The sequence below is a fragment of the Stenella coeruleoalba genome (assembly GCF_951394435.1).
Source record: "Stenella coeruleoalba genome assembly, chromosome: 16".
Classification (NCBI taxonomy): Eukaryota; Metazoa; Chordata; class Mammalia; order Artiodactyla; family Delphinidae; genus Stenella; species Stenella coeruleoalba.
In genome coordinates, this window is record NC_137162.1 from 42,935,322 (window position 1) to 42,955,010 (window position 19,689).

General features: G+C 36.5%; 1 long non-coding RNA gene across 1 annotated transcript in view; it reads left to right on the plus strand.

Moving 5' to 3' along the window:
- Window positions 1–14,038, plus strand: part of LOC307175109 — a 309,433-nt gene extending 295,395 nt beyond the window's left edge. Inside the window, exon 5 of the long non-coding RNA XR_013824259.1 lies at window positions 13,621–14,038. This is a non-coding gene — a long non-coding RNA (uncharacterized lncRNA). The remainder of the gene's footprint in view (window positions 1–13,620) is intronic.
- Window positions 14,039–19,689: the final 5,651 nt, after the last annotated feature.

The following is a 19,689-nucleotide window of genomic DNA, read 5'->3' on the forward strand; positions in this document are numbered from 1 at the left end:
AATTTTAGAATGTTTCTCAATTAAACAAAAAAAGTCTGCTGAAACTGTGACTGGAATTGCATTAAATGTATATATTAAATTGGGAGAATTGGAATCTTAAAATTTGAAAACAGTATCCTGCATAACATAACATAGCAATGACCATAGTATATCTTTCCATTTTAATATAGTGTTTTTTTCCCTTAATTGCTGAATATTTTGATATTTAAATATAATGGTTATTTTTCATTTCATATTTAAATTGTTTGTTTCTGGTATATAAAAGTAGAATAGATTCTTATATATGGACCTTGTACCTGGGAGTATGTTGGACTCATTACTAGCTATAGTATTTGTTAATACTTAGGATAGTCTATATAAATAATGTCATTTTTGGATATTTTAATTTTTCCTTCAAATCTTTTGCCTCTATTTCTTTTACTTGCCTTATTGCACTAGTAAGGACCTCCTCTCACATGTGGTGAATAAAAGTGGTCAGAATGACATCTTCGCCTTATTTTTAACTTTATGTAGGAAGCATTCATTGTTCTACTTTTATGTATGATTTATCTCAGGATCTTATGTAGAAGCTCTTTATCAGACTGAGGAAGTTTCCTTGAATTCCTAGTTTTCTGAGAAATTTTATCATGAAAGGGTGTTGAATTTTGCTAAATGCTTTTGTTGAATCAATTAAAACCTTTCTCTTAAAATGTAAAAGTTTCAGGTCCTCTAAAGCCTGTATCCATTTCTGTGATCCTTTCAGCATTTGCTCAGAAGACATTATTCCAATATTCCATCACCATCTCAATCAGTGTATTCTGGAGCCATTTCAGTTTATCAATATCTTATTTGTCTTCTTATTTGATTTCCTCTTTGTTATCTTCATTGACTCATTGTTTTTTTAGTAGCATGTTATTTAGACTCCATGTGTTTGTGCTTTTCCAATTTTTCTGTAATTGATTCTTATTATCAGTATCTCAGAACTGATCCATAGTTATGGTAGTTTTGTACTATGTCAACGTGGATAAGATGGAACTGTGTTTCCCAGAATCCCCTTTCCTGTGTCATATCAGGTATGATTTATCAAAAAGAAAACTTTGCTCAAGATTTGGATAGGATAATTTAAACAACAATCACTATTTTAAGGTCATAATGTTAGATACAGGATGCCCAGAGAGTATTAGCAAGGTGTTGTTCTTGCCCATTCTGTTTCTAGATGTTTCCCCACCTGTTGGTCTTGCTGGCCAAAACTAACCCCTGGGCAACATCAAATGCAAAGGCAATATGCTTCCATAAACTTTCCCACCAGCCCTCTTTTATAGTCACCTTCTGACAGCTGGATGTACCTGGTTTTAGGAAGTTTGGTTAGTGATTTTCTCAATCTCCAACTTGCCAGTCTCAATCTTTATTTCCATAATTGTGTGAGTTCTTATTCCTCTAATAAATTTCTATTCCATAATATTTTTAGTAGCTTTCTTTGGTCGAACCCTAACTGATTTGGTAATTGGTATCTGGGAATGGAATGCTGTCATACTAAAAACATAAACTGTGGCATTGGCTTTGGAGTCAGGTGACTGAACTATCTCCAACCTGCATTGGACTGTGATGTGAGCAAGAAATGAAACTTTGTTGCATTAAGACACTGATATTTGGGGTTATTTTCAACAGGAATTAAACTATACTGATTAATACACCTCTGCAAACAAGTCTTTCCTCACCACCCAATCTGAACTAGCACCTAGTCTTCCCTATCTTAGCACCTCATTTTAACTTCTGTATAGCATGTGTATAATATTTATCATTTTAAAAATTCATTCATTCCTATATACCAGAGCTAGAATGTAAATTCCATGAGAGCATAGGTCTTATCTGCTTTTTTCTAACACAATTACAACAATAAATATTTATTGAATATATTAATGATGGAGTAATTGAATGAATAAAATAAGTGAATTAAAACATAACAGTAAACGGGAATATTATGTGCCTCCAATTCAATGTTTCTGTTCTGTTTCCCTCTTAGTGTCTAGGGATTCTTGCTGTCTATTATTCTATCCATGTAAAGAAATGACTAAAAACGATTACAGAGTCTTATATTTTATATTCTCTTGTTCATACATTCTCTTAGTTAGCTGGTTCAAGAAAGGTTCACTGATGCAAATATGCCCAAGTTTATCTCAAACCTGACTGTGAGAAAATTCTTCTTCAAAGTTTTTTTTAAAAAGAAAATTATCTCCTGAAATAGATCTGTGAAATAATACCTATGGGACTAGTCAAAAGTCAAGAATTAGGAAATCAGTTTTGGGTTTATCTTTCTTGAGGAATAGCTGAGAGGCATTAGTTTTCCATTTGTACAGAATTTGCACGCTGCAAATCCCCAAGGCAAGAAACTTTCTCTACATTCTGCTAGTACTAGATGTAATCAGGTAGTACACCTGGGACTGAGATGAAAGGCAGATAATTGGAACAAGTACATTTACTGTATACCAACTACTTACAAGCACTGTAATAAACATTTCATATAAAGTCTTCATTTGTCATTCAAATCATACCAAATTGCACTAAAAGTGCAAGATTGGTATTCTGATCAATTAGATACACCCACTGAAGCTGAAGAAACTACAATTACAGAGGCTATTTTGCACCATGACTCACAGCTAGGAAATGCTGGAAATTAAAAACAAAACCTGGGGCTTCCCTGGTGGCGCAGTGGTTGAGAGTCCGCCTGCCGATGCAGGGGACACGGGTTCGTGCCCTGGTCCGGGAAAATCCCACATGCCGCGGAGCGGCTCGGCCCGTGAGCCATGACCGCTGAGCCTGCGCGTCCAGAGCCTGTGCTCCGCAACGGGAAAAGCCACATCGGTGAGAGGCCCGCGTACCGCAAAAAAAACCCTGTGTTCTCACACTAAATTTAGTACTTTTAGTAATGCGAATCAGTTTCCCAATTTATTTTAAAACAAAATATTTCTGATCAAAGGAAATTTAAGAGAATAGAGTATAAATTACTTTGGACTTGGAGTCAGAAACCTGGGTTCCATTTTTCAGTTCTGCAGCCAATGACACTGTGATCTGAGGCAGGCCAAGATCAGAAGAGGCATTCATACTGTAGCCTAATCCTTTCTTCACAAAGTAAGAAACAATCAGTTGTATCCTAAAAGTTGAAACTAAACAATTAAACTTTTATCTAGGTCCTCCTTGAGTAATGGACACCAGATTTAGGAAAATCTCATGTACATGAACACCTGGTAGCCCTCTACATCCTCCTCCTACTCTGCCTCCTCTCTAGAGTCCAAAAACCAGGAACTGAAATTTTGTGATGGTCAATACTAGCAGAGATTTATCCATTCTGACACACTTTATTCCTTTTTTTGGTCTTTCATTACTAACTCATCTGTCTCCAGCAATTTTCCAAAGATGAACTTGCATCTTTTTTAGTCCTCTTCCTCTATTCTATGAATATTATCTAATTTCTTCAAGAAAATATATCTCCACCTCTTAATTCTCTCCTTCTTTACCCCATGCCATCCTGGCTTTCTCAACCTGTTCAATTTATTTCTCTCTGTATTCAGTTCAGGACTCTAATCTCAGCTGTTTAGAGCAGAGCTAGTCTAGGTGCAACTCCACTCAGGCGAAGGAAATCTGAACATTTTGAAGTGATGAGAGAGCTAGTGCTTTCTGCCTCGAAGGGCTCTTTAAATTTCCACAAACTTCTGAAGAACTGCATAGAAGTTCTGAAGAACTTCTATTTCCATCATCCTGATTAAACTTATTTCTCCTTAAGTTCTAACACTCATGAAAATTAAATTATTTAACTTTGTGAGGTTTTTTTTCTCCTATTTTGCACTACAGCAGTAATTTAAGAGTGTTCTTTCCTAATGTGAATAGCATTTCAACTGTACTGAATGATAAGGAAGCATTTGTTAGAAGCCAAGAAACTAATCACTTTATGTAACAGCTCTTTTTGAATGTATTCCAGATTCCTAATAACTGTCTGAAAAAAACAAAATTCAGTAATGCAGTCCATCTGTCGAGGAAATACTCAGTGACTTAAACATCACATCCCCCAATTTTTCCATATTCCTAATCCTAGTTTAAGCAACTCACTCAAATTCTGCACCTCTTAAGTTCTTCATCGTAAATCAAAGTAATAGACTAGTGCCTATTGTTTAGTTTCCTGCTATTGAAAAAGCATATCACGTATGTGTCTTCCCTATCAACATTAAAACTTTAATTTAAAAAATTATGTAAATTTTGGAAATGATAAAATTCACGAATATTGCATCTTCCTTAAAACATAAACTCTCTGAGGACAATTATAAACACTGCTTCTAACCAAAATACATGATTACAGACATTACATGGGAATAATTTCTAAAAGAGCAATATTAGAAGACATTTTTCCAGAAATCATAACCTAATTTTGATACATAATATGTAAGCTGCTAGAAAATAAATTTAATGTTTCTTCATTTTAATTAATAACAGCACCCAGGTTAAGCGATTCTTCATAGAACTATTGAAAAGTAAATTTCATTCTATGAATCACATAACCACCATGTAACTTGGTGATAATGCCCCGATGTCAGAAATGACAGCCCGTTTGCTACCCACTATTGTAAAAAGGTATGGGTGATATAAAGTCATTGCCTTTTCCAAGTTAATGTCACATGCTAAAGCCACACCTATCTCCTGCTATGTCATTTTTACCAATGGAAAAAATAAGACTCCCACAGTCTTATGCAAATAACAGCTTCCATTCTGGTCAATACATTTTATCACTGATACATTATTCATCTCACTCATGCAACAACATCAAAAAGATAGATTTATGACTGTCACTGCTCATTAGATTCCCCTGTTTACCACAGAAGTTGTCACTCTTCCAAAACAATAGTCTGTATTTACCTCATATCATTACTGAAAGTTTTAAATTAAATAAAACATATAAGGCCCTGGTGAATGTTCACTAAACATTAGCTTTATGATTATTATTGTTGTTAATTAAACTGAGGGAAAAGTACAAAGAGGCAAGGCCAAAGCACAGGGTAGGTGCAGCGAAGAGAACCCAGGGTGCTGGACTTCCTCTGCTGCTAATAATGATTTCTCAAGGCACTTGAGAAATGTATTTACATGTATTTACAACAAACCATAAATGTATTTACAACATGTCTTTACATGTTGTAAATGTATTTACAACAAACCATAAATGTAAATGTATTTACAACAAACCATACTCTATTGTCCCTTGTAGAATTTGGAGTCTGAAAGACAAGAAAGTCTCATAAACAACACTCATTTTAGTCAATCCTCTTACCTAGTAGATAAGTACCCACTTGTTGAAAAGTAGTTACTCAACTTTCAGAGGTTTTACTGTGCCAGATTCACTTCAGTGATTCTGTAGTGCCTGCTGGAAGACTTGGTTTATTTCTTTGCAAAGGGATAAGTTTTCACCAACTAGGCTTAGCATAGCAAGGACTAGGGAAGTTTTGAGATTTGCTTTTTCATTTAATGAAAGACTCTTTCGTATTCATTAAACAAGTATGTTTGAATCTTTGCCATATGTCAGACAATGTAATAGGTGATTCACGCTGAGGTGCCATGTTAAAGAATCCAGTGGTTTTCTCTTTGGTGGTATTCCTGACCCTGAGCCTGTCTTGCCAAGAAAACACTATGAGCATTGTCTTGGATCAAGTTCCCTAGAGGCAGAGCCTGATGGGTGGTTTATTGAAGGGATGTCCTCAGGAGAAACCTGCAATAGGGCAAGGGAAACAGGACAGGTCAGGGAAAGCAATACAGCAAATATGTGATTTTGGAAGTTTTAATCTCAGACTGTTTCCAAGTATAGCTCTGGAGCATGAGTTGTGTCTTGCCCAGAGACAAGAAAGCTGATGTTATACCCGGCATCAGCCATGAAGAGAGGGAGAAGAGGGTGTAACTTACTAGACAACTCCAAGAAAGGTGGCTCATTCAACCAAAGGCTATTCTCCAGGAAAGGTGAAGGCGGGAACTATTGGCAGCTAAAACAGACAGCTGAGACATGGTGTGCCAGCTCAGTAGAGGTATCTGAGTAGGGCACCAACATCATCGGCTGTAAGTGCTAATAGATAGAGCCACTGATGGAACCTCAAGAGAAGAACCATATGATATGATACAAAAAAACACAAATATATTTATGACAGTTTTCTCCCATAATTTTTTGAATTTATTTTTTGTGTGAGATCTGGCCAAGAGGCCCAGAAAGATGAGAACAAAGGCAAAAATGTCAAAGACAATAAAAACAATCAATATTGATTCTTAATATGTGCCAAGAAATGTGCTAAGTACTTTACGTATATGGACTCACTTAAATATTTCAACTGCCCTGTAAGATCTTCCTACTTTCACAGATGAGGAAACTGGAGGTCAGCAAGGTGAGGAAACTAGAGGTCAGTAACTCACCCATGACTCACCCATGATCACACAATTGTTATGTCATAGCTAGGATTTGCCTCTGCTGTACTGTAAGATCTTGATTTCTGTATTTTGCTGCATGTACTTTAGTTTCTTCATTCACAACAAGAAACACACAATAGTTAGATTACATCCTTGGGATAATATATCTAGATGAAAGGCAGTGGTGTCATGAGAATATCCTGAATAACTTTGTTAAAAATAGTTCCTAGGATCCTACTTAAAACATATTCAAACAGATTCTCTAGGACTAGGAGCCCAGAAAAAATGTTCAAATATCATAGAAAATGTTGTTTGCCAATTGATGAACTAGATAAATAGTATTATACATCAATAGCATTAGCTTTGGAACAAATGGAGCTTACCCACAAGAGTCATTGAACCATTATACAAAAAAAGACCTAAAATGTTTGTATTCCGCCAAGGTATTTTATAATGCAACCTACCTATTGTCCCAGAGTGGGATTTTCAAGCAATGAAAGGCAATATTTCTGAGGTCATGTTCACAACATGAAAACTGATCTCTTCCACACACAAAAAATGTCAAGAACTGTAGAGGAGACACAGTGGAAGTAACTGAGGTGATCGAGAGAAATACAGAGGAAAGCAAATCAAACAGAGAGAAAGCACCAGCAAGCATTTCTCAGAGTGTATTGGACAAAAGAAAACTTTAAATTCTTTTCAGTGAGCAGAAGTATGCAAGTCATAAAGTGGTGTTGCTTAGGTCTCTAGTCAAGTCTGACGCAGCTGGAGATACTAGGAATTTTCAGAATTAACACTGAAAGCCTTGATAACATGCAAACAATACAATATGTATAGCTAAAACTGCATAAAGGAAGAGATAGCCTGAAAGTAAAATTAGGATAATGAAGAGATTGAGGGGCTCTAGCCATTCCTCATCAAGGTTTTTGCTAGGATTTGAAATGGAAACAGGAGGAGACGGCTCATCAGTTTTAGCTTGATGCACATATCTATTAATATTAACTGTTCAGTAAACTGTTCAAGATTCTCTTTATAGGCTCTGTGTTCAACAATTAACAGTGAATACTTTCATATCATTAAAATCCCAAATTAAATAATCCCTCCAAACATTTTAAAAATAGATATCAAAACCAGAATAACTCAAAGGGCAACTATAATGAAGATTTTGGTGCCTAAAATGGGCATTTCTAGTAATCAGCAGAGGTTACAGATTCTGTTTTAACAAAGCTTATTATAGTGTGCACTTATACTGCCTTGGATAAATCCTGCCTTGGATAAATCCTGAGTAATCCTTCCATAAAATTAAGGCATGTAAATTTCTACCCACAGTCACTAATCCTCAGAAAAAACATCCCTAAATAGTACACTAATATGCACATAACTCTAGTAGTCATTGCAAAATATTTATGAACAAATATTTTCATTGCCCTCATTCAAGGCAAATATGGCCATATAATTTTATTTGGCCAGTACAATGTGAGCAGAGTCTTATGTCACTTCTGGATGGGAGTTTTAAGAGCCAGGACACAAGTTCATGTTTTCTTTTTCTCTATCTTGGCAACTGTCAACTGAAAAAAATGCACAGCCAAAAAGTTGAGAGTTAGGTTTTATTTGGCTGACAAAACTGAGGACTTAAGCCTGGGACTCAGCATGTCAGATAATTCCAAGAGGCTGATCCGAAGAGGCAAAGGTGGAGCCAGGATACATAGGAGTTTTTGCAACAAAAGACCAAGTAGCTGGAACGTCAAAAGATTACTGTTAATTAAACAAAATCAGATATCTCAAGTTAAGGAATTTAGTGCTTTTCTCTGTATGAGAAGATGCAAGAGTCTGGGCTCACTGAAATCATTCCTTTGATATGCACCTCAGATATCTGGGGCCAGTGTCCTCTGTTTTCTCATCATGAGTCTCCTCAGGCTGCACTGTACAGGGTAGGGGGTGGGGGTGACTGGAGCAGTGGCCATTTGTTTCCATCCTGAGTTCCCTCAGGGCTCACCGGCCACTGGGAGGCTGTAATGTGATGGCTTGATGGCTGCAACAGATGTTGATTATTTCATTAGCCTTCTTCTCAAAATGAAGAAAACAGAGAGGATGCCCTCCAGCCAGCCAGTGATGGACATGCAGTGTGAGCAAGAAATTAACACTTGTTTTTACTTAACCCTCAAGACTGTAAGGATTATTTATAACTGCAGCATAACCTAGTCTTCTTGACTGATACAATTGCACACTAGCATCTCTCTAAAGGCACTAGCATGCCTTTGCTTAAAATATATGGTATTGATACTACAAATGGCCCTTTTCATATAACAGTAATTGCAATTAATTAAATACACCTTATGCAGTAACAATCTTCAAAAAGAACTGAAGTTTCTCTGTATGGTATGATTCCCTGGTGATTACATAGTGCAGGTCAGGGAACCCAAGGGAGTTTCATGAAGGAAACGGCTTTCAATCATCCACATCAGTGAGAGCTGTGCATGGGTCACAGAATGGAACTCAGCCTCATTAACAACAGAAAGCAATGGTTGTAAGACCTTAAAAAAGCAAAGAGTGAACCCTTCAGGCTGCAATCAATAGCTCTCAGCAGCAGCAGAAGCTCTTATGTGATTATGGCTTAAAATACAAATTACTGTTTTATTGACAACAGTCTTTTTTCAGTGATCAATAAACTCTCTCCTAAATCTTAAATTTTGAAATTCAGAACAAAAGTCTTGCAAAAAAATTCTTACCTTAGCATCGTATTTTGAGTTCATGGAGAACATTGCAGAGAAATGTGGAATTACAATGACTTAGTATGCAAAAGATTTATTACCCTAAATTCAGAAATACATTTTTAAGGAGGTGTGAAACAAATATTTTTCTTTCTCAATATACCTATGTATCAGATGATAAATTATTTTAAGGACCCAATAAAAAGCTTATTCTCTCCACATGTACCTGTATTTGTGACTTTCTTTTAAAATCACAACTACCTTTAATGATTTCAGAGCATATAAAACATGTTTTCATTTGGCTAGTAATTATGCCATTTCGTTTTATTAAATTCAGCTATCTCGAGGTTAATTTAAAATCATCACTGCTTTCCTGGATTCTTCTAGGGAATTCCATAGTTCAGGAATTCAGCAATAAACTGTTTTACGTCACCTAGGTCAGTACTTATCTTACCAGAGCAGGAGGAATCAGACCAAGGGATTGAATTAAATAACTTAAAATGCTTAATATTCTAGCAGTCAGCTCCTAAGGACCTCTGAGCATTAGAAAAACACATTTAGCTCTGCTGACATATTAATTCCAAGACAACAGTTATGAGTCTACTGGGGATTGGCCAAAAAGTTCGTTCGGGTTTTTCTGTAAGTTGTTATGGAAAAACCCGAACTTTTTGGCCAACCCAGTAAAAACTGTGTCTGGATGAATCATATTTAAAATCCACTTATTCCAGATTAAAGTCAAAGGGAGTTTTAATAAACAATTGGCTGTTTATTAGCAATAAGATGAAGAATGCTACTCTCCCCTCATTGTTTTCTTCATCTTCTTTCATGATTCCTCCATATCAATACAGCGTTGTTGGCTTAAAAAATGCGTAAGAAAAGCAAACTCTTTGATATGAACTTCAGCTTTGTATGTGATTTGAAAGAGGCATTTTTGGTCTTCTATATTAGTACTATAAATTTTATAGTATAAAGAAATGTTGGTCATATCAATGCAAGAAAATACAGTGTATAAATGTCTAATGTTCTTCAATATATACCATGTGATTTTCCAAAAGCTTAACTTTTCTGTGAAAAAATTACTTTCTCTTGTGTGGACCAAGTATTTTAAATGGTCATTAAAAGGCAAAAAATTCTGTATTCAACTTTCACTGACAGATCTAAGTATAATTTGCAATAGATTGGTTCAGCATGCGAAATGGTGGGTTTCATAGACTGTGACGACTATATAGACCTCAAACTATCACTTACCTCAAACTTTCTTTTTATTTATTTTATTTTTTTGCGATTTGCGGGCCTCCCACTGCCTCTCCCGTTGCAGAGCACAGGCTCTGGACGCGCAGGCTCAGCGGCCATGGCTCACGGGCCTCGCCGCTCTGCTGCATGTGGGATCTTCCCGGACCGGGGCACGAACCCATTTGCCCTGCATCGGCAGGCGGACTCTCAACCACTGCGCCACCAGGGAAACCCAAACTTTTATTTTTTTGATAGTTAAGAACTTAGGCCAGGAAAGGAGAAATGGGCAGCACATGGTGATAAAGGAAGGCAATGGCAGAGATGGGACTCAAAACCAAGTTTCATTTCCATTGCACCATACTTCCCCAACATGTATTTATAGTAGCAAAATGTGTACTAGAATAATATAGCAGAATTTCTAGTGAAAATATTATTGGATCAGTATTATTGTGAACACAGTATGTGATTTATTCATATTGACTACTTGGCCTCTTCAACTATGTGTTTGGCCAGAATTACCTATCCCTTAGTCTACTTCTCACCTTATTTTTTGTCCTATTTTAATAAAGCTAGAACTGAACTCTCACAAACAGAAAGGCAAATAAGTGAAAGAACTTGCTGGTAGCCATGGCAACATATACTGTAGCATATCTCCAACCTCTCAATGGTGGACTCAGTTAAAACCATAGAACACACTACTATGTATAAAATAGATAACTAATAAGGACCTACTGTATAGCACAGGGAACTCTACTCAATACTCTGTTATGGTCTATATGGGAAAAGAATCTAAAAAGGAGTGGATATGTGTATATCTATGGCTGATTCACTTTGCTGTGCACCTGAAACTAACACAACATTGTTAATCAACTATACTCCAATAAAAATTTAAAAAAAAAATAGCAAATGTTTGCACACTTGGCATCCCACTTGAGCTAATCCTGCATCCATTGGATTAAGAAATCTCTAGAGCATTTGTCAGACTGGTATGTGGCATGAAGACTAAAGAGTCTTGTGAGTTTGTACTATTTTTCAGGAAAGAACTCATGTTATCTGACTAAGAAAGTCTTAGTCTTCAGAGAAAAGGGTCAATTTTGAGCACATCTTTGTCTTTGTCACTAATATTTGTCTCCCAGAATAGATCAGCCCCTCATTGATTCATATCTTAGGCCTACAAACCACAATAAACCTGTAGATGGAAATTTAAAAACCTTGTTCACTAAAAATTCTGTACAGCAGCTTTAGGGTAAATAAGCATAAAATGATGATGAGGAGGAGGATGAGGATGGTTATGAACTAACACTAAGTAAAACTAAAGGAATGCTAGGATTCACTTTGCAGCAGAACACCAAAGAGTTTACCATCCTAAGGAACATGCTTCCTCATCTCTATAAGATGATATTGTTGTCCAATGAACAAAGCAGCGATCTGTGAATGTTGGGCAGGAGACAATGGCACAGTACTATTGCTTAGCAGGAAGAGAGGATGTCAGACCCCTTAAGAAATACTTGAGTATACTTCCCAGAAATACCTGGAGGTGACCCTAAGGTGGACTAAAATATTGCATTAAAAGTACAGGTGAGGGCTTCCCTGGTGGCGCAGTGGTTGAGAGTCCGCCTGCCGATGCAGGGGACACGGGTTCGTGCCCTGGTCCGGGAAGATCCCATATGCCGCGGAGCGGCTGGGCCCATGAGCCATGGCCGCTGAGCCTGCACGTCCAGAGCCTGTGCTCCGCAACGGGAGAGGCCACAACAGTGAGAGGCCCGCATACTGCAAAAAAAAAAAAAAAAAAGTACAGGTGAGTGTTAGATGAATTAAATTATTACTAAAACTGTGAATCCTTACTATTCATAAGTTGGAGTGGTCAAGAGAAACTCAGGTTGTATATGCAAGCTTCACATATACAACATTTTTTTTAATGTATATTTTAGTAGCTACTGAAAGGACTCTTGATGAATCTGATATCTGATGTAGGATAACTCTATCCAAATCACTTGGTATCTTATTCAAGCAAGTTTTGTTGTGTTTGCTTTTTTTTGTTTGTTTGTTTTTGAAGGTACCCAGAAGTGTACATACTAATTGAATAGCAGAAAGGAGGAGGTAAAAATAAAGAATCTTCTTTGGGATCTAAAAAAAAATTGACTCCAATCTTGGGACTGAAAGTCCATTACATATTGCCATTTGGGAGACAACCATCCAACCATGCATTCACAAATATAAATTATTCTAGCATGCTAAACTTTGTAATGGCAATTATCATAGCTTGTAAGATTGAGAGATGTGTAATACAGAGTCCCCCATTGCCCCAGAAAAAAACTTTCCATAAATTTGTACCTTAGTTGATACCTTGATTTTTCTACCCTACACTTTGATTTGAAGCTTCAGTACAGTAACCTGGTAAATAACAAATTATATTAATTACATGAATATGTCTTTCTCAAATTCTATAAGCACTGTTGTGGGAAACAAAAAATGTATAAAAAATGATATCCCATTTAAATATATATTACCTTCACATAAAGTGTTTAAAAAGTAAACTATATATTTTTGAAGACATACGTAGTTACTAAAACTACGAGGAAAGCAAATTTAAGGTAGTAGTTACCCTATGTGGGGAAAGTGTACTTACTGTGGTCTTATGGAATGTTGGAAATGTTATATTTCTTGGCTATTATGTCTATTTGTTAAAATGTAAATTTGTTTTATGTACTTTCCTGTATATGTTCTCTATTTCATAGTTAAAATATTTTTAAAATATTCTCCATCTTCTGTAAGCAAAATAAAACATTTATGGGCTTGATAGGAATGGCACCCTACAATTTTGAGACAATAGATCTCACAAGCTGTCAAAACAGCATAGTGTCCTTGGCAAAGTTTCTTCATTTTCTTGTTTGGGCCTCTTATGTTAGTAGAATAATATTGATAATCAGTGTTGTTTTTTTAAAAATTATTACATGATGGCTGTTTATACCCAGATATCTTATAGAGAGTTTTATAAAATACCCCTTTGGTTTTTTAATCACAATCCTCCCGCTGTGATCACTGTAAAAGGCAACTGAACTGGGCTTAACTGAGACAAATCTTAGAGATGGACTCCAGGGTGCATTTTCTATGCATCATCCTCACCTCAGTGAAAACCTCTGTGTTCTTGTTAAATATCTAAACTAGTAAAGCATTCCTCAGAGATGTGCTGATAGGATTTCCCAGGGTCTAAACGCCTGGTGTCTCAAATCAGCCACGTTGATATTTATTTCTTCTTTCTCAGGCTTTGACTGCCATCTGTCAATCAGATGCAGATCCAGTTCTCTGGGCAGCCCCATTTGGTGTTGGACTCATCTCTGCGGGCTGGCTCTTCCTTTCTGACACACTCTGCTGCAGCCACTCTGGCAACATCTCTTTCCCTGGAGACAGGAATCCTTCCAAGGTTTAAGGTAAGCCTACCTGGATTATTTACTACCATGATAAGGGACACTTATCTAGGATAGTGTGATGAATAACACCTCCTCCCTTCTCAAGGGTCAGTCACTCTTTTTGGCTCTCCAATTATATGATAGAAAGTAGCTTTTCTAGCTCTAAAGCTACATGCTCTCCCTGCACCAGTGCCACCAACCATCAATTTCACATTCTCAGGCATCCAACTAAGGTTCAAACTGCTGTGTCTGGATGAGTAGAGTTCAGAAAGGCTACAGGGTACATCATCATAAATGTGTAAAGTACTTATAGAAAGGGCATGAGAGAATGAGGAAACATTTCTTGTTCACAGACCTAGGATTGACTCCTGGCCCTGCTGCTTACTAGCTGTTTTGCTCAGAGCAACTACTTCATGGGTAGGTATATATTGCAAATTCTGAGCACAGGGCATTGCATATAGTAAATGCTCAATGACTGTGAGCTGGTATGTTATTGTCACTGTTACACTGAAAACTTCAAATCTTATGCAAAGTATGAGCAACTATTTCCATTTTTATAAAAATCCACTCAGAACATCGTAAATAACACCCAAAGCCATATAAAATTGTAAACTCAACTAGGCAAACTGGCAAAACATTGAAGGAAATTATCTACCTATTCATTTTGCCCAGATGAACCTGAACCCTTGCCTTCCCCCTTTTTATCATCTTTCTTTTAACATTCAGTAACTTTCTAACAAATCCCAGCTCTATGAAATTCCCTTTAATCCCGCAGCTGCACTCTAAGAGGAGAGAAATTTATTAAAGCTCTTAATCCAAACTCCCCCATTCTGTGTCTAATTTCTCTAAAATTATTACTTCAGCTATGTTTTACTTAGGTAATTTAACCAACTAGTCCACAGACGTGGGATCCTGAATGTCAGTAGATTCTTTCATTAACCTAATGAAACCTGCATTTTAACAGCAATAATGGATAAGAAGTACCAAAACATATGACCAAAAAAAAAATTAAATAAAAATTTAAAACTCAAGAAAATCTTAAACTATTAATAAAAATTTAAATATTAGGGCATTAGTGAACTGTGGGGGGGGGGGGGAAGAGAAATAGAACAAGTTTGCCACAAAAGAAGAAACAAATAAATGAAGCAAATGATGATTCTAGCCACACTATGATGTAGACTCTGGAGAAGAAACAAAATAAAAGATAATTGCTCAGAATAATTGGCCATTGTGCTCACACTTAGAAAATTTCAGTTCAATCATTCTGGAAGGAAAAAGTTATAATTTGATAACTCTTTTACATAAAAAAGATTTTTATTTCCCTTTTCAAAGACTTTAGGGAATATGCAGTTCATAAGAATAATATAACCTATTGCTAATTAAAGAAACTTCAACTAAAATAAGAGAATTGATAGCTCTGATTTCTACCTGTCAAAGGACTCCTGCCATTCAAGGGGCCAGAATTACAGAATCAACAAATTCTTTCTGTTCACTAAAACCAAGAAGAATGTGTTGGCTTTAAGAGGCTAATTTGAGGGCCACAAAGTGTATCTGTGGTGTTACAAACCAAGGCCCAGGAGATAATAAAGTAGCCAAGATCTAAAAAGAACAGAGAAACTCAAGAGATAAGGTCAGTATAACTAGCAATTATAATGGTGGGTTATTATAATATGAAAATGGCATAGCTGGATCCAAAGAAAAACAGAAATTAAACATATATAAAAGTGACAAGAAATAATTAGAGGTAAAACCATTGATCTTGTGGGCTCAGGGTCTGGAGGCAGCCAGTGGCAGCTGGGAATTGGGCTTCTACCAGGTAACAATAGTTAAGAGTATTCCCTTGGATGGCGAGGCAAGCCTGGCTCACTAGGTAAATCCAGAAAGTGAAGTGAAGCATTGTAATTCCCAGAAGGATCCTGAAACCAAATCTCTGTTTTAAACTATAACCAGGCATCTCTGGAATATAAAGATATAACGTTGTAAACAAAACTAAGCCAAGTTACCAACTAGACTTGTGAATGAATCTACAGTATCTTCACATCATCCAAGGGCATCATTTTTTAAAGTGCCTTTAAGAGACTGGGTTCTGAACTCAGGTCTGTTAGAGCGAATGCAAGAAACTTAACAAAGGGGAGGGAGGGGGAAGAGGAAAGATTAGAGGAAAGGAAAAAAGCAATAGAGCAAAAGAAAAAAAAAATGCAGTTAAAGTGAAGCTTGAACACTAAAATTCCAAGAAACATGAACATATTTAGTGTTAAGAAACTTCTTTAAAGTTAAAACTAATGATGTAGTAAAACAATAGAAGATAGAAGTGAGCATAAAAGTTTTTCCCTGATAGTTAAAGCTTGATAACATCTAGGTTGTGTTTCTGAAGATGACAAAAGTAGTGAATTATTTTTCACATCATAATAAGTATTTATGACTATGTATGTAGGATTTTAAAGAATAACCACACAGTAACATATTTTACAATTTATAATGAGAAGTGTAGAAAGTAGAAGGGAAGAATATATGGAAAAAAATTGAAGAAAAGTCAGGAGAGAAGAAAAAGATAAAAAGGGTGGGTAAACAGGAAGCAAAAATTATAAATATGGTAAGAATTCTAAAGATATAAGGAATCCCAACTTGTGTAATTTTTCAATCACTGGTTGGACAAAGAAAATTTGCCTTATCGTTCGTTTGCAAGAGAGAAGTATAAAATGAAATTTTCAAAATGAAGAAAATATCTAAAGTGGACACAATAGGAAATCGATCATTTCATCAAAAAAATCAATAAGTATTAATTAATCAATAATTGATTCATAAAATCTGATGTAGCAAAAATATTTTAGGATAAAAATAGAGCTCAAGGAAAAATTGAAAATAGTGAGAAATAATATTACATAATAATAAAAAAGCAATAGGCTAAGAAGAAAAAATAATATTATGTCTTACATGATCTTAAAATGTCACTCTACAGATCACTAATAAGTTGCAAGGGGAAAAAAAATAGTAGCTACAAAGTTGAGAAATCAAACAGGCAATCAATAATTAAATCATCAATGAAGCATAGATGGACACTTCCAGGTATGATATTCTAACAAAGACAAGATAATTCTTATAAGGTATTCAGGCAAGAAATGCATCTGATTCTAGTACTGAGAAAGCTTTAGACTGACCCAAAATAGAATGTATTCTTTAACTGTATCAATATTGTAGGAGCAAAAAAGGCTGTGTGAAACTTTAAAGATTAAAATAGATGAAGACATGACACTTACATGCAGGGCCTTGCGTGTTGGTCCTGACCCCTAACACAAACAGCAAGAAGAGACTGAAGAAAGAGGCAGACCCCCTCAATATTGATAGGTGTCAGGTTTAACAAGCAAGAGAACTTATATATGAGGCTTGTCTTGGGTGGCCATAAGGCGAGTAGATCTCTACACCTGCCTGCCAGAATCTTAAAAGTTTATACAGGGGCCTTAACTGGGTTCAGTCACATATACCATCCAGATGGTCTCAACAACACAGTGCTCTCTCAAGGCTGCATCCTTGAAATGGCTCCCACTATGGGTAGAACATACACTCCAAAGAGAGGGGAGGGGGTGAGGAGGCTTTGATTGCCCAAGTCCAGCTCATGGGACAACTGATGGTCACATCCTTTCAATGACCTATTCCAACATCACATACTGGAGGAAAACAAATACAATGAAACACATTGAGCCAAGTGACAAAACTGAAACATGAGTGGTATATTAGATAAAAATTTGTGAATACACATGCACCCCAATGTTCATTGCAGCACTATTTACAATAGCCAGGACATGGACATTTCATGTGTCCATTGACAGATGAATGGATAAAGAAGATGTGGTACATATATACAATGGAATATTACTCAGCCATGAAAAGGAACAAAATTAGATCATTTGTAGAGATGTAGATGGACCTAGAGTCTGTCATACAGAATGAAGTAAGTCAGAAAAAGAACAACAAATATCATATATTAACGAATATATGTGGAATCTAGGAAAATGGTACAGATGAACCTATTTGCAGGGCAGGAATAGAGACCCAGACATAGAAAATGGACATGTGGACGTGGGGTGCAGAAGTGGGGGGTGGGATGAATTGGGAGATTGGGATTGACATATATACACTACCACGTGTAAAACAGCTAATGGGAACCTGCTGTATAGCACAGGGAGCTCAGCTCAGTGTTCTGTGGTGACCTAGATGGATGGGATGGGAGAGGGAGTGGGAGGGAGGCCCAAGAGGGAGAGGATATATGTATACCTATAGCTGATTCACTTAGCTGTACAGAAGAAACTAACACAACATTGTAAAGCAACTCTACCCCACCCACCAAAAAATTGTGTATCACTTTTAAATTTAGTGAAGTTGTAAACTCTGGTTATATAAGCAAACTCAAGTGAGCTGTAGACTCCTGAGCCATGTTTATTATTGTTGTTTCAGGCTATTAAGTTTTGAGTTGTTTGTTATGTGGCAATATTTAATTTGTGCACTTAATTCTCCTTATATCAGTTATTAGATCACCACTTCACTTCCTAAAAAGGACTGATCTTGCTGCTAAACTTATACAAGTTTTATGCTTACTAATGATGAGAAGCTTCATTTATTTTTCAATTTATGTAGTTATTCAACTAACATTCATTAAGCACCTACTACTTGTAGGGCATTCTCAAAGGCCTTGGGACGTTGTGAAAAAAAATGCTTGTGTTCTCCTGGGCAATGAGCAAGGCTGTTTATTACTAAAATATTGCATATGACTCCCCCTGCAGGAATACCTCCTACAAAACTTAGGTTGTGGTAAGTGTTATGTGGCTTATCTAAGGTTATGTGGCTTACTGAAAGTCAGATAATGCTCAGTCGATAAAGAATTGATTATAAATATGTCTCTGTTGGGGGAAAAACGAGGTAATTAAGGGTTAGAATGATTGTAGTCAGAATGAAAAAAATAGTTTCCAATGTTTTCTTCCTTTTGTGTTTTCACCACAGAGATGAGAATAGCATGTGAATTGATTAAACAATATTTACATATTTTATTTGACTGATGGGTCTCTACTCAACCACCACCTTTTGTTTATTACGTTGTTTTTGAAAAATACTACTGCATCAATTGTACTCTAAAGTTCCTTCATTGTGGATTTTATTGATTGCATACTCAGGGTGTTATTTAACATGTTCCCCTGCCCCTTGCATTTTCTGTAAGCTAGATATTAGATGGGGAGGTTTAGATTTATTTAATTTCAACTTTCTGGCAACACATTAAAATTGCCAGAGGAGTTATTTATTTTAATAATAAAGAAACTTGCCCATTTCCAAAATCGTTATTCATGAAGTCCAGAAGGTGTGTGTGTGTGTGTGTGTGTGTGTGTGTGTGTGTGTGTGTGTGTGTGTGTGTGTATACATGACGGTTATACAGCTAGGCTCCTAATAAGCTTTTTCCCCCTGAAGATAATGCTGACAATCATAGTTCTAATATTATGTTTGTCCTCCAGTGGAGGCCGCCTGTCTGAAAGCAATCCGTACTTCTGCCAGAATGGGTCCTATTTCCCTTGTAGCTCAGGGCTGAGTGACACTATGAATGCTTACACCTAGGTTCTGAGAACTTAGCCGGCCTAGCGTGTTTTGTTCCCCAAATTAGGCATTATCTAAACAAGGATAGGCTAGAGCTCATCCCAGAGAAGGAAAGGAGGAGTTGGGGTTGTTCTGATGGGACAGAGTCCAGAGAAGCCCTAAGGTGTTATTTGAAGTTCCTCCCTTTGGTAGGGGCTGTTGATAGGGGTGGTGGCAGCAAGTCTGGTTAGAGTGATGGCACTTTAGAGTGAGTGTCTTTTATTCATTAGAGATGTTAATGTGAGGGGTGAGATCCAAGCAGGGAAGCTGTGTTAAGTATGGGATGTGAACTTCAAGAGAGATAGGTT